This window comes from Cinclus cinclus, chromosome Z, assembly GCF_963662255.1.
Source record: "Cinclus cinclus chromosome Z, bCinCin1.1, whole genome shotgun sequence".
Classification (NCBI taxonomy): domain Eukaryota; kingdom Metazoa; phylum Chordata; class Aves; order Passeriformes; family Cinclidae; genus Cinclus; species Cinclus cinclus.
In genome coordinates, this window is record NC_085084.1 from 31,925,395 (window position 1) to 31,946,260 (window position 20,866).

Below are 20,866 nucleotides of genomic sequence, written 5' to 3' on the forward strand. Positions count from 1 at the left end.
ATAATCAGTTGTGGAAAGAACTCATAGCACCATCAGGTGAGTTCTGGATTAGCAGCAGGGAGGGACAGAGACCATGTCTCCCATTGAGAGACTCTGTAAGGCTTTGTATGAAATAAATTTCCTAAATTGTTCTTCTTCTGAGATGGCACTCCCATACTCCAGCACTTCTCAAATTTGGCCTGAGCTAAGCTCGATGAGAAACCGCTGGTGCTGATCAAAGAGCCTGAAACCCAACAAATATCAGGACCTTTCCCATTGATTACCTGGGGGAGGGGGTATGCCTGTGCATCGGTAGCATCTGGCCCAAAATGGCTACCAGGGAACTTTGTGAAACCATACTTAAGGCCAATGAAAACTGCTCCCACTGAAAGTGACAAAGTCTCTTCCAAGCTCAACCAACCACGTCCACAAGATCAGACACAAACATCCTGGAAGTGAAGATATCGTAGGCCACCAAGTCACCAGCAACTAAACTGTTCCTTCACCAGAGCACAAGCAAAAAAAAGGCTCACTTGCACAAGAAAAACCCCAGACCACAGGCTAGGCATAATCTAGCTACAGCTGCTACACCCCTTGTAATCTCCAACAAAACCCTATTCACCAGACCCCACTTACCTTTGTCCTTCCCTACCTTTATCCTTTCCTCCCTTCCTGCCCTGAGTTTCCCAACACCCTTTCACCACCCTCACCTACTCCATGTCTCAGTTATAAAGCAAAGGAATGGATGGAAAAAGAAAATGCAAGAAGGTAGCCTTTTTCTGTGAATTAATAACTTTTGTTTGCCTTCCCTAACAGAAACCTCACTCCTACCCGAGCTAAGAGCCACCCATCTTGTTGCCATCCCCACAACCATCTGGATGCTTCTCATCATGCAACATGCCTATGGCTGCATAGTCCCACAGACCACTCAGAATGTGTGGGTCACTCTGGCAAAATCCCTCCAGCAACAAGACCTGTGCCTGTTCATGGGCTCTGTTGATAACCTGCTCTCATCATGCCTGGTTGAGATTCCGTTTAGACACAGGGAAAGCCCCTCCTTTCAGGAGTTGCCAAAAACAGCAGGCACCTGGGAACAGTGGCTTCACCCTTCAGAACAAGGGAAAAAGTGGTTGGAAGCCCTTCCCCCGACCCAAGGGGAGCCACAAGAATTTGACTTGGGGTCAGCCAAGGCCAGTTATTGTGTTAACTTTTACTTCTGGAATCCATCCTCCTAGCCTCAAGAGGTTGCCCCAGCCAAAATAAAATTATAATTCTGCTGATTGCAATTCCCTGCTTGACATTGTCCCACTAATTCTTTTACTAGTAACTTTGCAGACCATAGGTGCTAAAATATTTTAAAATGCACTTGCAGCAGAATTCCCTGCTAGTGTTCATATTAAAGCTGGATTTCATTCTTCCCAGCAGTAAGACACAAGTGTCCTCTGTCTCAGACAAACATCTGTATTATGTCATCAATAACACTTGAAATACCATTTCCCACAGAGGCAAAAGTAAAAGCTTAACTAGATGCAATGTGAGCAATCCCACTGATAAGGCTGGGGGTAGCCAACAGTGTCGAGTTAAGCTCAGAGTTTGCTTGGCAGCTGCCTTTTTGTGTATCCATCATGATCCCTGATCTTCCCACAGGCAGAAAGAAATCTTCCCACCTAACCCCTCTATATATCACTTCTGCCTGGAACTCTGGGCCTCTATTATTTAATGATAACGGCCAATCAACCTGATATTTTATACTGTTATGAACAGTCAGTAAACCTAACACTGTAAATTTTTATCCCCCTTAAGTTGTTTTCCAAAGCTCCTTTTCTAAAAGAAGGGATTAATGGCATTAGGTAATCCAATATTTCTTTGACACGCTGTTAATTTCCTTTACCCACTTAATTAAATTCAAGTCATTAGTGCAACTGCTTATTTTGTTCTAATGAGGTATATATTGATTTATAATAGAGATTATTTTCTTTAAGATTAAATGCATTTTCAGATAAACGGTTAGAAAGCCTGACAGTACACAAATCTTTCCTTCACTTAGGCAACATATTCACTTTTTCTTCTCCATGGCCACTGCAAAGGGCTAGAAATATACTATTAGATTAATTACCATCACAATTTGACAGCTGTATCTGCATGGGATCTTATCAAAGGTACTTAAAAGTGAGGGTCAGAATCAGGCTTAATTGTACAGCATTTTGAGACAGCCCAAACAGAGGGTTTCTCTGAAGTTGCTCTTGGTGCATTTGAAATAGCTTGATGTGAGAAACTCTTTGCAACCAAGAGGTCAAATGTATGTGCAGAACAAGGTGCTCCTTTAACTTTATGGTGTGTTGCTGGTCTGCATGCATATATCATGATGCAAAGCTACATAAAAAAAACCCAGAAATGTGGGAAAGCAGTCCTGGGTTTGCACAAGCACTTATCTCAGAGCCTGGGGGTGAAGAGAAACCAGGGGAGTCTTGAAGTGCCTGCACACACAGACCCTGGCATTCTGTCTTGTTTTTCAATGGGTCCATTTTCAAGGCCAAGAGCTGTAATTTCCATTTAGCGAGTCACATTTGCTTTCCAGAGTAATTTTCATGTCTATAGACCAGGCTTGAATGTTTTATTTGAGAGCATGCGACATGCTTGGTATGTATTTCAAAAGTACCTTCCCAACAGCCAAAGTTACTAAAAACATTCACAACAACCTGGAGCAAAATGTAACAGAAGATTTTGGAGCTAAATTCTCTTTTCAATTTTCTTGGGTCACAGGCTTTATAACTGAAGAGAGATAAGGAATGCAGTCTCCTGGGCACTAACAGTAAGAAAAATCAGAGTCTGAAAAGAGATTGAGTTGAAATCATCATATCCTTGGTGTGTCTCAGGAAATTAGCACCTAAAGAGAGCCAGGACATGAGATCTCTGCCAGGACCTCCATCCTAATGTAATAGGTGAAGCCCTAACTCAGGGAAACAGCTGCAGACTGAGCAGCACATTCTCATTCAGTGAAACACTTCCCAAGAGAAGCAGCCCTTCTCCCTAACTCCCACTATTCCCTGGCTCAGTACCTTCAGTGTGTCTAGCAGCCTGCAAGATGCAGGTGCTTCCCATCAGACCAAACACATCCCAACTTCAGTGGAAAAACTCAGGCTTGGCTCCATCACAATATACAGAGGGGACCCATTACTCCAGAGCTCTGAAGAAATTCCTCCTCTCCAATCAGCAAGGTAATTAATTTAAACTAGCAATCCCACTCCTAAAATTACATAAAATCCAAGTACATTTCAGTGGTGAAATTACTGTCAACAATCAGCTATATTTTATTGCATTTTGCATGAAATGGAAGAGGAAGCACCAACTTAATTTTTTAGCCTGGTTCATCTTTGCATCTTCATCTCTTTTTACAGAAGCCTGCTACAAATGGCTTCAGGGATTAATTAAATCTTTCTTGAGTATCTGCACAGAGAGCAAAATTTCTTCAAACCTGAGAAATATTATATCCTCTGAAACAAAACAAAGACAGGAAAAGTGTGGTGGAGGTATTAAGGCTAAGGCAATCCTACATGCCAGTGAATTTCCATCTCTGCAATTTCTGGAAGCAAAATTTTTCCTCTTCTCATAAAGAACTGATTTTTCTAGGCTCCAGCTTAAGCCTTTAATAGTTTCACTCTCTGGTGCACTGCAAATTTAGATACAGCTTTATAATCTCCTGCTCCAGGTGTCTGAGCTCTTCCAAGTTTAGGTGTTAAGAACAGTTGTGGTTCATTACTAAGAAGGCACCTTCGAGCCAGGACTTCAGTCTGGAGGCAGCTACATATCAACAGGAAAATTGTACTAACCTCTGCATTTTCAGAAGTATGAGTCATGAGGGATGTAGGTGACATCAGTCCTACAAAAACTTGGCTTTCACTTTCAGAAAAAATACACATATGAAAAAATGGAAAGGTTTCCTTCACTTGCAAAGCTACAAAATTTGTACATCTCATTCTAAACTTTTATTTTCTCTCAAAATGACCATATTTAAAAGTTTTCCTGGGGAGAAGAGGCAAAATATTTGCTGTTTTCTAAAAGACCAGAAGTATAATTTCAGTCTTAATTTTGTTCTTACTGAGAATGTTTATTCTCTGTCATAAACCATAAAGAGAATTAATTTGCAGTCAGTCTTTTTTGCATTTTTGCATGAGCAGAGCTTGACAAATGGCTCTCAGATTTAATAATGGTTTAGTTACCCCTACAGCATTTAAACAAATCAGCTTCATCCTTACTCCACTGTCAGGAAAAGAGAAAGCAAAACAAACAAAGTCACATAAAGCTCTCTTCCCCTCCAGAATGGTGTGTAATCCCAGAATACTTAAGATGCTACAACCATAATAAACTGCGGGGTTTTTAAAAGAAGATCACTTTAATGTCTTTAATAGAAAATATATGCACATACTCAGCATTTTTTTAGTCATGGTTTTTAACTATACTATACTATACTATACTATACTATACTATACTATACTATACTATACTATACTATACTATACTATACTATACTATGATTATAGTATGTGATTTTACAACTATTCCTGTAGAATACCCCTCACAGTATGGCAGATTTTATGCCTAGTAGTATAGATTTATGTAATCAGCATTTAACTTATACAGAACCTCAAAACCATTATTCTAGGCTCTTTTTGAGTTCAATAAATCGAGCCAATATTCAATCAGTGCCAGATAGTGTACGTGTCTGCCTGAATAGGCCATCTACTCTGATGTTGACATACATATTCTACAAGACAAATTTCACTCCTAAGAAATCACTACAGGCAGGTAGCTATTTATAAATTTTGAATTCCAGAAAGAGCTTTTAAGATCATGTAGTCCAAATTTCCATGCATCATAAGATGGTGAACCTAAGTAATTCCTATATCATGTGTTGATATTAAATCTTTAGAAAGATACATAATGTAATAACCTCTCTAAAAGGGATTAACAACAGCAAAAAAGACATCTCTTTCCAGATGTTGGTATTTTAGCCAGATATTTTAGCATTTAAGTGCTGAATTCACAGTAGCAGTTTTGACTATTTTCAACTTTTTAATACTCTGTGTTCCTGGACAACATAAAAAACTTTCTACATATAATTCAAGGGAAGGAAATTAATATATTTTATCTCCCCACTCCCCCCAATAGCTCCCCCTACCCCACAGAAATGAACAAAAAAAGGGAAAAAGAACGGAAAAAAAAGGGGGGGGGGGAAGGAGGGGTAACTACAGACATTAAAAATAATTACTAATTTCCTGTGGGTTTGCAGTCTGAAATATGTGATAATACGGAAAGTATTTGAAGTCATAAAATGGGCCCAGCTTCATAATAGTTTGAATGGAGACACTTTATACAGCATTCTCTTTAACATAAGGACTTCTTCAACCTGTGCAGACATATAAAATTGTAAGTAAAGCACGAGTGTTATATTTTAAATTTAAGTCGGTGCCAATGAAAGCCATTACACTGACAGCACTGGAAGTCCATAGCCTAAGTTTACCAGAAGCCTGGTGTAGTTTACTCTAAGATCATGAGAAGAACACCACTGGGGGAATTCAGACTTAAGACCTGATGTGTGACAGGCTACTGTAAGAAATACAAAAAGTTGAAATAGTTTCCAAATAAGTAACTGGAGACCTGCTTTCTCTTCCTTCCTGCAATTTCACTCTCTTTTCTTTCTGGAAGTGCATGGCAAACAGCAGCTATACCTTTGAAGAGGGTCACATTTATATATTTTCCCTCATTTTCTGTGCTTTTTTAGGTGTAAGACTCTTCTTGAGCACATACCTAGCCTTCCCCTGCTCCCAAAAGCCTAAATGGAATGTGCTGTATCATACATACCTCCTTCCTCCTCCCTTAGCTATGAAAACCAGTAGCCCCCTGGGGAATAAATTCTCATTCTCTGCAAAGAGAGTCTGCATGTGTCAACCATGACAACAGCATCCACAGCATCCAGCTTTGCTTTTTTCTTCCTGTAAGTGTTATTCAGTAGGAAAAACTTCCCTGTGTAGATTCCTCCTTTCTGCCACTAAGCCTGATGAGTCCAGATTCTCTAATGGGCAGTTTTTCATCCACCTGTGTTTAGGTCCCTAAAGTCCAAAGGCCAGGATACCATAGGAGTTTGTACACCCTTTCTGTCACAATCTGAGGAATTGTTTTTTCCCATCTTTCCTCTCCATGGCACACTCTCTGGAGCAGAAGACATGACACACAATTTTAAAAACTGAGCAAATGCAGTGTTCCTCTTTTCTTCACTGAACAGTTTCAGCTTCCAATACTAACTCTGCCCTCGAATCCATGTGGCTTCTCTTCTGCCCAGTATACTTAGTTGTCTCTGGATATTTTCAGCTACATACTGGCATCCAGATATACACATGTTCATAGGTTAGAAAGAAACAGTCTAGTTCTGTGGAGGACCCTGAGTCCCAGAAGACCAGCAGTTGCAGATTATGTTGGTTCCTGTGAAAGCACACACCGCTCAAGGTCCTTCCCTTTAATGTGTCCTACTCATTTCGCAGGAGAAATATATCTATTATAATGATATAATAACAATTTTCCTAGGGCAGGAAGAAAAATAAATACATTAATACAAGATACAACAGAACAAAAACTGGGCAAACATTGATACCTAGGGAAACAAAGCTTTCATAGGAGGCCATGATGAGGAAAGAAATATGGAAATACCTGAAAAGGTCCATATTTTCCCTTACTTCCTTCTGAGTTCTATTGATTTTCTGTCTGGTTCCTTCTATAGCCTGAATAGAAGTGTGTCTTGACAGGTTTTGGACAAGTTGATCCAACCAGTCCTAAAATCTCACTAACCCAACAGCTTAAATTCAGCCAGCTCTCTGAGGCTGTATCTTAACAAAGGACAGATGACCTAGTCCTCCAAGATCTTTCCTACAGTTTGTAACTCTACTGAACATATGAAAAAGAGATGCACAAAGAGAACAGAGATCACTGACTCTGGTGATGGAAATCACCATTATGCCAATGCCTGCAGACATCTGTCTTTGCAGTGGTACATATTTTGCTCTATAAAGGCCAACTTAGATGTGTCTGACCAGCCAAACTAATACCTGTGAGAGATACAGGTTCTCATTTTTCCTTTTGATGGCATATCTTATAATTTGGTACCCAGGAGTGGTGCTGCTGGAGTGGCTAATGAAGTGGCTGTGTGTTTCACTACTGAGTTGATGGGCTCCCTGGCCCTGAAAACTGTAAGAATCCATTCCCTGCAGGTTATTTGTTCCTCTGATGACCACCCTCCCCCGGCTTCCCAGCCTTCCCTGCCCACCAGGGGACAGGTTTCACTGAACTAAGGATGGCTCTCAACACCTCTTCTGCAACTTAAAACAATGACATGACCTGTGCTATAAGTCTTCAGTCTGGTCACTACATGAGATTTTGTGAAAGGATTTTTTCATTTGAGGGACAATTATGGCTGTCTCAAACAGAGGTGTTTCAGTATCAGGAACGTTTGAAATAGATTTACAACTTTTACATATGCTCTTAGATGTGAATCAAAGTGAAAGGGTCCTTTCCTTTCTATTTCATCCTTGCAAAAAAAATAAATATGTGTATACTGAAGGAAGTCTGTCTGCAGGTTAGCTTTAAACCTTCCCCTGTCCCTCCCCACTTCCCCATTATTCGTCTAAATCCCATAATTTCTTTGTGGAATTACTTCTACCATCACTAATTGCCAAGTTTCAAGGACAGTGTTTTTTATAATTGGACACCAACCAAAACAACAAGTGTATCTAAACCTCTCAACTGTGTACCTATTGCCAGTTTTACTGCTGCTTAAGCTCAAGGAATTCAGCTTTGATTTGATACAGTTCATTTTTTTAAGTCATACTTACTTCTAATTCCCTGTTATCATTAAAGGGAAGGTTCTGCCAGCTTTATAGAGCTGGTGAACAGCATAATTATAATGGATGAATATATCTGATTTCCTAATTTACAGGAACATTTTCACCATCATGACCCAAATTTTATGCTGTCCAAAGGTAAGGTGGCCTAAGTCTTTGCATTTAATATGCTCTAACGAATCTTAACTCAGAATTAAAACCACTTGAGGGAATAGGTGTTTACAAGAGAAGAGTTGGGGTGCTGTGATCAGTGAAATCAGTAGAGTTCTTCCTCTTGACATTAATGGCTGTTAGACTGGGCAATGGGGAGAAGCAAGCATAATTTCTTGAAATCTGTATCTGTTGTCAGGATGAGCAGTGTGAGGTGTGCTCAAAATGACAAGCAAGTCATGCTCAGACATGCCAGTTCCCACTCAGAGGCAGTTTCTATTTTGTGTGTGAGTTCTAAATTCCACTCCTTTTAGCATAAATGGGCAAAGGAAGACAAAGAATATACTAATATCCCCATGAAAACACATTGAACTGTTTCTCCAACTCAGAAAGCAAAGGAAACTGCACACAAAAATCCTTTCAAGACTGGTTGTTTTTTGTTTTTTTTTCAATACATGATATGTTGGTGCAATATGAAATCAGAGCAATTTCCCTGACAAATGTTCATAATGATCTTTAAATATTCCTTCCCAAAGTCAGCAAGGGAGAGACAGCCTAGCACACCACATCTCCAGGCTAGTTTTCCTCATGTAACCCAGTGTGAGATGAGGATTTTACTTCAATGCATCCCATGAAAAATCTCCTTGAACAAACTGATGGTGTCATTAGTATGATCAAAACCTGAGTGAAGCTCACAGAGGAATAGTGCTCAGACACAGAAATTTTCTGTCCCTCAAGGACAGCATGCCCTCAACATCAAGGAGCTCCCCCAGCAATACATTCAGCAGCCCCGTGTCCTTACTCCTCTTCAAGGCTTTGGCTTCAGTGGAAAACTCTCTGCTTGGGCAGCTGTTTGTGCTTACAGACCCGTAGCTGTACACAGAGGGATCTGCCCAGGCATGTCTGTGATTAAATTGTGCTTTCTTGGCATGATGGAAAAGAGATACGTGTTTTCCTGGTCACTTAGGAGAAACGCTTATTACACCTGACACTGTCTCAGTGTTATGGTAACCATCTCTGTGGCATCTAAATGGCTTCTAAGATTAAAATATTCCTCACTTCAGAGCTCCTAGAACAACATGTTCTTTTTCCTCGTACTTTTACTCACTGGGCACTTTATTTCAAGCACTATAGCTCAGTGGAACAGGTCAGATCAAAAGAAGATAGAACATCAGTCGAATTTTTCTTTTAAAAATGGGAGAAATTACTTTCTTTTGGATGAGTAAAAACCACTATCTATCTCTGAAAAAATATGAGACTTCTCCACTTCCAATATTCTTCTGAAATGCATTATAGCTGTAACATTTTAGGGACTGCACTTGTAGTCTTTTACTGACCTCAAGTAAATAAAAAGGAAGAATTTTATTGTTTTATTAGTGACAGCTGTTAATTCTCTTAGCCAACAGCTGTGAAAGCTGACTGATTATGATTATTAAAATTAAGAATATGTGAGTCTCAAAATGCTCCTCTACCTTTTGCTTCTGTGTAATAAACATATCCAAATATTCTGCAATTTTTCAATGTTATAAAATTTTATTCCACAGAAAGAGCATTTATTATTATATGGTTATTTCTAAAGGGTTGAGAAAAGAGAAATTGAAAACAACACTTTTGTCCACACTCATGCATTCTATAAATGTGTTTGCCACTACTGTTTTGATTCAAGTATGATTAAATTGGTAGCTAGGGAGAATCCCGTAGTGGCAGAACCAGGATGGGAATACAGGATGAATGATTTTCCCTTGAAGCTCCTGAATACTGCTCCTAGATGACAGCAATGAAAGGAAGAAAAACACGAAGGTAGAAAATTGTTGAGAGAAAAGAAATTGTGCCCATTGGCATGATGTACAAAAGCAAGTCTCAGCACCAGATGAAGCTACAAAGTTCACCAATAGCATGAAGTTTGTAATTTGTCTGTAAATACATACCTTTGGATAACACCACTATTCCAATTGACAAAAACATCAACAATGATTAGAAGCAACCCAACACAAAACCAGCATTGTTACCATATCTCTGTCAACAGAAGGCATTTTTCTCTGCTCACCTTATTCTGTCTGAAGACATCCTCGTTTATCAGAAAAATTACCTCATGCCATGCCCTGTATCCCCAACAGGGAGCTGATTGTACAGCTCAGCAGTCCAATCAGCTGAGAACAACTCCTAAACATAAGAAATCCCTGCACAGAGCTGCAATGAAATGGTGCCATGGAGAACCATAGTTAGTGACAGACTTTGGGGCAGGGGGAGGTTGGGGAGGAGGGGATGCAAGTCAGATGGGCAGAAAGAGCTGTACATGTTTTTTTCTAAAGTAAACTGATTGTGGTGCTAATTCAATTATCTGATACTGGGGTTAATTCAAGTTTTAATTAACAAAATGTTCATACTAATTATAATTCATATTACCATGGAAGGTTGTTAATTGGTGTAATTAACACTATTATTAATGTCCCTGAATGGTATGGAAAATAGTTTCCATGACTAATGGGAGTAACCTCTCACTGGAATTTCTAATCCTTTATCTTCTGACTCCCTTTCCTACTGCCATGGCAACATTGTCCAAGTTAGCTTGTTTGCATCATATCTTGCAGGCTGGGTTACCTGCCAGTGATGGGGAACCAAAACCCTGCACAGGTGGCTCTGCAGCTGGACACAGCAGGGGCATGAAGATGGGGTCAGCAAGAGGTGACTTTGCCAGCACAGTCAAAGGTCAAGCCCAATCCTGTCCCCACAGCAAGGCAGAGAGAGCACTGTCATGTTGTTTGTCTCCAGCTAAGACTCCGTTGTCCTATAAACTCCTGGAGATTTTTTTCTCCCTGCAGCTGTAGTTGGCTGTTGACCTACAATCTGCTTTCAAAATCATCCATGTAAGGTTGACTTTAACTCAGGCGGTTGCATTCCCAAGGGTTTGCAATGCTTTGGAAGCTGCAGATTTGCTGAGACCCACAATGCCTGGAACATGCTTCCCCCTTGCCGTATTTAGTTCACTCCTTTCATAGAAGTGAAAGAATGTAGAAATATAAATAACACTATCCCTCTAGGGATTACTAGCGTATGCAAAATGTGTTCGTCAAACCAAATATTTAATTGATGATCTCTGTAGAAATTAACTACAATATCCCAAAATACAGGTAAAATGTCACAAAACACAAGATGCAGAATGATTCTTTTCTAAATACTGGTTTCAAATTCTAACAGAATTGTAGCCCTTACTGTCTTCCTCAGGCCAAGTATGAATGCTAGAGGATGAAGTAAGTAAATCTACAAATCTTTACATTTTTTCCTTCTTTTTAATACTTGATACATCAAGTATTTAGTTTAGTTAATACATCAAGACTTGTACCAGCCAATGAACAGGAAGGTGGAGTTTTTAATCTTCTTCTTGTTTAATCCTTGATTCTGAGTATTATTCAATTCTTGTTGCCAGCAAACATTTGCACACTTACTTCTTAATTTTTATTTTTATTTAAAAATCTGAGTCAAGCTCTAAGTAGATGTTGCTGCAGTTTTGTAGTTTTCTAACTGGTGAATGAGCACCTTGGTGTTGAAGATAAGATAAAACATAGACAGAAAGCATTCCAATATTCTGATTGGTAAGGTTTGCTCCAGAAATCTTGGAAGATGAACTGGGTTAAAATCCACAGGTTGACTGTAAATCCCACAACAGGAAGAAATAATCAAATTCCAGGCATACTGGTCATGGAAAATAAACCTCAAGATGATCATTCTGCTGAAGGGTCTCTGCAAAGACCCCAAGCACTGGAGTGCCATTTAGCTTTAAGGTATCAGTGGGCAAGAAAATAATAAGATAAATCTCTTCTCCTTGAGATTACACAGTATTAACTGGAATGCAGTTCCTCATGAAGTTTCTTGTAAGAATACATTTTGTTCTTTGCATGTTTTCCCTTTCCCTTATTCCACTGCATTTGCTGTGAATACTTCAGAGTATGTAAGCCTTTCCACTATAAAAGTTTTGCTCTCCAAAATATATTGCTGGTGCCTAAGTGTGTGCTCCAGCCTAAGTATTGCCAGCAGATTTTCAAGATATGGGTGGAGACCTGTGTAGAGCGTGAATTAAAAATATAATAAAAAAGAAGAGGAATAATAAAATAAAATTGTGACTGTTTTCTCTGTTTGGTAAAAATAACAGAAAAATGTACAGAACATATACCCTGCTAGCGTAAATCAGCAGATCTCTTCTAGTCATAACCAGGAGGAGGCCTGACCCTGTATTGCCTAAGTTTTATTGACTTGTATTATCAAAACTCCTGTTTTCCAGATAACTTACTACAGCTCCCATAATTAGTTTGATTTGTTCATAAGAATGTGTCCAGTTTCCATAGGTTGTAATTCCATAAAAGTTATGTTTTAACAGGAAGAAAATAAGTCATCAGGTTTAATAATCTTTTAAATTAAAACACACTTGTTTTCTATGCAAACTTAGAGAATCAACTATTTTTTACCGAAATACAATAGAATTTTCATTGAAGTGACCATTTCATATTAAAAGTAATGTGCTCAGAAATAATAGCTTGGATTTTTCCTCACCATTTTCATGGATGAAATGCAATGTGAAAACCTAGTTAGAAAGACTGACAGAGTGTGAACAGAAACAACAACCAAAAAAAGGTAAATAAAATAAACAAAGGGCCTCTTCAAAAAGGATGATTATAAACTCACAGAGTTTTCAATATAATTCCTATTCAAATTCTCATTTGTCAGTCAAGACACCTTTTAGACTCCTAAGCTTTTTGGTTTGTTTCTTCAACTGATAAATAGCTTAAAAGCAGGTTTCATCATTTTATGTTGGACATACCGCTGAGATAACCATGCAGTGACAATAAACACAGTCCTCTTTGTGAATACTCCAGCGAGCATCTGGGGTTCATCTGGAGTCTGTAGTTTGCATCAGGAGGTAGCAGTGGTCCCTGGCATGATTCTGGTTTGGTCAGCATTTTGTTTTCATTTAAGATGTATGTGTCAACATCTGTCATTTCTTTAATCACCAGAAGAAGAATTCAATTGCTATTTCATAAATGAACATTGACCAAAAAATTTCTCTCAGGCACAGCAAGAAAAGAAAGGAAGTAAAGTCTGATGCGTCTTCTTGCCTGCAGAACAATGAAGCACAGCCTTTTAGAGGTTTGCATACACCATGTGTAAGGAGTTTGTGAATTGTGCTTCAGAGTCAGGGATGGTAACAGCCTCACCACATGGCACTGGTGACTAACAGAAGAGGTCAGAGCCTTAGGGCTGAAAAGCCTTCCACATATGCTTTGCAACTGTCCTGTGTTGTGATCATTACTCTCTGCTTCTAGGAGAGTGGATGGGCTATAAACTAAACAGGAGGTCCATTAAGTCATCACACATGTGTGCTGCAGATTAAAGTCACAAGCCTGAGTATTCACACTGTGGGAGTCCCTATTTATGTCAATGAACAAAATCAGGAACATACCTAAATGCAGCGCAGAATTCTCAGCAAGAAAGAGTCCCTTCTTCAATATCTGTGTATTTTTTAATATGGGAAGCAGCTTTGGGTTTAAGCTGCCAAACCCACTGTGAGGTTTTCTTAATTAATGCTGCTGCTTTTCAACAAGAAACTTTTCAAAGACTCAATGCTAACTAATTTCTGACTTATTCTCTGAAATCAAACAAGTTCCAAATGCTTGGTACTACACGTATCTTCGTATAGCACCAAGTAGAGGGAAAGAAAAAGTGGGACTAGATTTTGTGTGAGGTTCCCTGATGACATTTTTAGCTTCACAATACCTCTGTTAACCTGAAGCCAAATATTGCTATTTGGTTTTGAGGCGTTTGGATTTGTTTAGTTTCAGAGAAACATACACATACTGAACAAACATTTTCCCTGAGAATTCTGTACTGCATTTAAGTATGTTCTCAATTTTGTGCATTGACATACGTAGGGATTCCCACTGTGTGCCACAGGGCTTTCAGAGGTCAGCTTTTGGTGAGCTGCCCCTTGAATTTCTCGGTTCTTTTTAATTTTTTTTTTTTTTTTGTTCCCCAGAAGGATCAGGAATTAGGCCACAGAAAGTGATGTTGCAAGTGAAGCTCAAAGTGACTCCTCCTGCTGCTTCAGACATCACAATTCTTAGCAGAGGCTGAAGGTATCTGTAGGTCAAGGGTTTCCTCCTCTCGTATTGCTATGCAGTGCTGGGGGCATTATATATAGCAGTGCTGATCTTCCCAGGCAGGATGGACTTGGGATCACTGTGGGAGTTTGCTGAGTTTTCCTAGCCCATATTGGCTCTTGGAAATGCCATGAGGCCTTTGGAGATCAAGATTCTTGTTCAGCATTCTTTCTCTCATGAGTCCATGCTGAAAATAATTAAAGATTGGGGAAAAAGAAAAAAAAAAGAAGAAGAGCAAGTAGAAAAAAAAGGAGAAAATAAAAGAATTAATTCAACAGTATTAAATTTAAGCAAATAACATTAATACTAAAAAGTTTAAGTAAATTAAACTAAAATGGGACCCTTGTTTGTCTTTTTATTTGACGGAAAAGCACTTCAGAGACAGAATCACTGTGCTGGTTCTGTACTGATACTACACTTTACTTTTTAAATGGTGCTATACAGTGATACCATTCCCAGTGTTTTTCACAACACTTCATTAACCCAGTTGTCATTCCAGCAATGAAAATATGCTTTTTATTATTACTGAAGCAAAAGCTCATAAGCATAGTAAAATTGCAATTATCTGTTTAATTCCCTGCCAGTTCAGAAGTTTTGGGGAGTAACTTAAATATTTCTGCTACTGCTTTGAATCAACTGTATGTTCAACCCTTGACATATTATGTGGTTATATAGAAAGTTTTTATTATTATTGGTATCAGATGCTCTTTCTGCTAAAATAATTCTAAATGAGAAACTGTGATACTGTATGGTTTCTTTTGCATTCTGGTACATATACCTTGCTTTGAAAAAGTGTACATGCAGAGAAATGGTTTATAGAAATCAGCTTTTTTTTTTAATTTAAATAAAAAATTCTCATTTGAAGAAAGTGAAAATTTCTCATTGGAAGAAAGTGAGGAAATAGCTTTCTTAAGCAATAAGACCTGTCCCCACTCCACTATGCTCTTGGTGAGTTGGCAGGTAGGTTAAATCGCAACTCCAAAGGCTGAAGGAACTAACTTGTCCTTTGAATCATGGGGGTTTTGTAGGCAAATGGGGAAATGGGAGGAAGTATTTGGCCTTTGGCATTGCAGGAAAAGTTCTTTCAGTCTGAAATTTCTCGGGTGCAGGTTGGGGCCCTAAGAGATGTAACCTTCACCTAGGCAGGGCCAAACCTCACCTGTTAGGAGACAGGTGGGGGCAGGGAGCATAGTGACACAGTGAAATGGAAAAAAAAAAAAAAGTAGGCTTTTTTAGAAAAGGAGGATACAAAAAATACATAAGGGTGTTCTGTCTTTTCTACTGTTGTGGTATTCTCCTCTCCAGGAAAGGACACAGTTTTCTTTTCATACTTTTTGCACCTGGCTGTCTTTAAAATCCAGTGTGGGCAAATTCTGGCTCCATGTGAAGCCATCAACACAATGAAAACCAATGGCATATGATTTCTGTTATGATAGCATTTAATATTTACTGTTGTGGTTTCAGCTGGGTTTGTTCCAGACCTTTTATAGGAATTAATTTTTTAAAAACAGAGGAAAATAAAAGAAATAAAAGAAAATCCATTTTATTAAGAAAATTAAAAAAAAAAGAAACTGGAGGGGCCATCCCTTCTGAAGTCTCCTCTATTGCTCAGTCAGTTTCCAGAGAAATGAGTGTGAAGCTAGAAATTCAAATTCAGGTTTCACAGGAGGATTTCATAAAGGAGAGCCAGGGGCAAAGAATAAACAAACTATGAAAGGTACATTTTCTTACATAAGGAGCACATCCATTCATTCTGCTGACTCCAAAGCAACTAAACAAATTAATGCTGAAATCCAGGGGCTGGGTCTTAACCACATAAAACCATTTTCTGGGGGTAATCAGGACAGGAGGTTATTAAATTTAAATTGCTGCCCATACTTAATGCTATATATCCAAAACAATGTTTGCATATTTTGAAAATGTAAGACAAAACCTGAAATTTTAAATTTTGATAGCAGCTCTTTATTGGACAAAAATTATTGTGGATATATCAAGTTTATCTCTCACCAAATCAATGCAAAGAGGGAGTACTAGCAGGACAGTGTTAAAATCAAGAGTTTGATCTGGCAACATATCTTTTCTACAGCTTAAACCAACTGACTTCATACAGGCTAGAAGAGTTTTGTCTGTATAAAGTTGTGATGGGGACTCAGAAGATTAGTTGACAAAATGGATTTAATCATATTTTATCACAGAAGTTGTTTTATGGTTTTTCAAGAGACACAGAGTTGTAACTCAGGAAAGCTGATTTCCACAATATTCACACACTAAACTCTACAGGAATGGAAGTTACTTTTGCCAAAATCACAACAAAATTTCCAGAATTAAAAGCTGAGATAGGTTATTTTGCTGAAAAGTTCAAACTTCAAGAGACAAAAAGAAATCCAGTCTTTCTGGATAAAAACTGCAAAGAGAAAAATCTTATGAAAAATCTAAACATTGCAAATTTAAATAAAGCTGGATTTTCAAAAACATACATTCAAAAGAAAGTTTTTAAAATACCCTCATTATTTTTTACTGGTGGCTTGATTTTCTTTCCAGGTTTTATTAACTTTTTCCAAGATTTTAATTCTCAAAAGAATATATAGGCAATTCAGCCTTGCCAGGATTTGGATCAACGCTGTCTGTGCCCCATTTGCCTCCAACCAGGAGCAGTGTATTTTACTCTGTCAGTGTTTAGTGTTATTAGCCATGAGAAGCATTGCTTGTGTCTGCTCTGCAGATTGCTTGGTTTAAAAGAGGATGATGTAATGCAGCCCCGGGACAAGCAGCTACTTTCCCTGCAGTACTTTTACCCCTTCTCTGTGAGAGGACTACTTTCTAAGAGATAATCTATCCTCATCACCAGCAGCACTGCTTTGTGCCTTTTATTTTATTTGCCTTGATATCCCACTGGAAAGGTTGGTTCAGTTTCAGGAGCGGGACCAGTCAGCTCTCAAAGTGACATCTCATCTAATCAGGAAATGGAGCTAGTTCAACATCTGGCTTTTATTTGAGAGTAGCTCTGCATCTGTATGGTGAGCTCAGAGAGTGGAGACAGCAGCAGGACTTTGATCTGCCCCTGCTTAATTTTGCTTGGATTTCTGAGGTCACTATTAAAGTCAGGAGGAATATGACAACCTTACTCTAAGGGCTTCCTGACTTAAATTCCTGTACCTTTACAGGTCTTGTTGGCAACCAAATGATGGTAATGGTGTATTTTTGGGGCTCAAATGAAGACACTTTACATAGTTCCCCTAAGAGCTGAGGACATGGTTAAATGGCTAAAATTTACACTGGGAGCTACACTATCTTCTTCCATAGGCTTTAGTAGGCAGAGAGGTGAGGAGATTACTGGAACACCTGTCAGTGGATGTGGGATCATGCTTGTTTCTCACCCTGGTCCAGGTTCTCTTGATCCTGCTGAATACAAGTAAACCTCTATTAAAATGAAGTGCATCAATGATGCTTTGGGGCTAGGTCTTTAGCTGGAATAAACTGGCTGCTTTCAGCAATCGCAAGCAACAGTGCCTGTTCTTAATATCTGTTGATGCAAATGTTGATGTGAATATGGTCAGCAAAAATGGTTTTCCCATAAGCCCTTTAAACACTGGTGTACTGCATTTTTTGTCCAGCATTCATGTAATCTAGTTATCTACTGCTGCCCAATCACATTTAGAGACTCTTGTCTTAGAAAATTTAACTCTAGAGAGCTTTTCCTTCTTTGCCTAGTAGAAAGCAAAATGATAACCCAGTTCTTCTTACTGTTATACTAGTTCAGCTATTTTTATTTACTTAAGTTGCTCTGAAACATGTGTATGCAGAAAATCTGAAAGTTATCTCCTAGTCACAAAAGAAATGTCTGACCAAATTATAAACATACTTCTTTAATCACTGACCTGAGTGCTTCTAATTTAAAAATGGATGAGAAATGTCTATCTCAGGACAAAGTGACAGTTAAGAATGGTTGAGGGTGCTGGCAGTACTGACCACAGAATCACAGATTTGTTTAGGCAGGAAAAGACCCTTGAAATAGTCTAGTCTAACAGTAAATGGGATCTGGCCCAGAGCTCTCACTATGACAGAACAATATCTGGCCATGGAGGAACATTTCCTGGACTGCGAGGAAGAGGAAGGGGCAATGGGAATCCCTTAGAAGATCTTTGGACCACAACAAGTCTTAGTCTGATGGTGTAATAGGGCCTGGAAGCTGAGCAGAACCACTGACTTCCACTGGGCAACAGCCTACAGCAGAACAGAGACTGAAAAACATAAGCAGCCCCTTGGTTTCAGGAACTATCAGCAGCCTTCATGCGCAAACTTTCTTTTGTGGGCTGAAGATTGGTGGATCCTTGCTTCCCTTTTTAGGCAGTGCTTCTGAGTGCAGACAGAGCCAGAGTCATCCTTTTTATACTGGGATGCAATGCAATGCCAGCTGTTATCAAAAACAAACACTAAAAGGCCAGGAAATTAATAGGTAAAACACTACTCATAAAAACATTTTCCTTTTATTGAGTAGTTAAGAAATGTAGGTTTCATCACAGCACACATGGGACAATGGAAAGCAGGAGAGAATGGCTCATCAGATTACTAAGCTAAAGGAGAAAAGGCTTTTGGCCAAATTAAAATATTATTATTTAGTTTATCATTTAGATTTATTTAGGGGGTTAACAAAAACATCTATCCCACATCTCAAGGCACTTTTGCCCAATATTAAGGCGAAAAATAAATAAACACAGTTGTCCTCCTTAAAGCTAAAATAAAAACCATTATCAGCACCCTGTTTCAGCATCAGCTTAAAGTTGAGCATCAACCTGAGTGCTTTTCTGGTGACAGAATTAGAGTGCTGATTTTCTTGAACAATGCTTATGGGTCTATTTTAAAACTATCCTGTAGTTGTATGTCTTTTAAAAAATATGTATTTGTTCATTACCATATCAGGCCCCAGGAGAAGGATTTCACAGAATATATTATCTTTGGAATTTTTTTGCCTATTTCTTTGATTTATTAATTTTTTGCCCACAAAGGGGATAATAAACTTGTTCGGTCACTTGCACCTAATCAAGAAACAGAACTAAATTTAACAAAGCAAAATGGAGTAGAGAGCAAAGACAGGCTAAGGCTTTCACTGACAGGCAAACCAAAGAGGACTTTGGAACAATTTCAGAAACTTTCCATTAAGAAACAACAGCAAGTACAGAAAGGCTGTTCACCAGCATCTTTTAAAAGCATAATTGTAAAAATGGATAGCCATAATAAATAATGGGGAAGGTTTGCACAAAAGGAAGTTTAAGCAAAAATCTCACACCAAACATTGCTGTGTGGAAACAGAAGTGAAACATCCAAGAATATCTCACTGCTGCAAACCTCCAGCTAACATGATTTAGCAGCAGAGTAACTGTCTCACGGTGGCTGGGAGCTGCCGCCAGACATTCAGTACTGTATATTTTTTCTTCATGTTATTGAGAGGGAAAGGTTAGAGACAGACAGAGTTTATAGAAAGCAGACTTTGCTCTAAGTATTTTGTTTAACATTTATAAAATATTCCTAGCTTCAGTGCAGATTCAAGGGCTGGGACAAGAGGAATACAGGATGGGTATTTGCATTTCATTTAGTTACAGAAGTACATTTATTCTGGCTTAATTAGGCAACAAAAAGTTTTCATTCGGATGCAACACAGCAATAACCACTGTTTTGTAAAGGCAGTCAATCAGTGTGGTATAAAAGAATATTCCAGGCTTTTCAGAGCTGAGGTATGTTGTTACATGAGACACTTTTGTAGGTCATCACACATAGGAAGAGGCATTCAGTTCTTTTATTGCCTTATAGCCCATGGTCTTTGGCACATGCTATCATCAGCTTTAGCACTTAGGCAAGCAAAGCCACCATAAGCATTAGTGAAAAACAGTGGGTGTTTCTGACCTCACAATGAAAATTTTCAGCAGAAATCTAATTGAAATTACAGCAGCACTCCTTTTTCTTTCTTTTTCTCTTGAGATCATTGCCTATCCAAAAATAGCTAACTTATAGTGCCCAGGTAAAAAAAGATTGTTGGTATGTTATTTTTTTTCATGAAAATGGTATCATGGTAATATCTTGAGAATTAAGCAAATATTAAATTGAGTCAATGAACCTCTTCTTATCCAGAAGCCAGTATTTGTGAGGCAGGGGAGACAAGAGTGATTTGGGACAAAGGAAGGAGATGGGAAAGTGGAGACAGTTCTCTGGCACTTCATAGCAGAAAGCGGAAGGAGTTATGCTTTGTTGCAATTCTTCACCTTTCTCCCCTTTCCTTTTTTACAGCCCTCTTGCAGCAAGTGAAAGCTGTGCCCTGTTTATTTTTGCTGGTCTGATTTATAAGAAGGTGGCATATAGATGTGTTCAAGCCAGAAGGAAGGGTTTGATGCACTGAGAAACCATATATGGTAGAGACCAAAGAATTTTTCAAGCGATTTTTAATATTGAATTTGTTCTCATCAGCAGTGGTAGAAATAGTAGTTACCTGTATGTACATACAGCGTCACACTAGATATAGTATTGCATTTATATACAAATAGTATCAGACAGATGCTTTTTACTACTAAGGCTTTGGGAATGAGGAAGCCCTTGGGCTGTGAGGTGTTGTAAGAGGAAATGTAGCAGGTGAGAAGGGCACAGGAAGGTGAAATGAACCCACCACTGCAACACTCACATGGTAACTTAGACTGAACACTC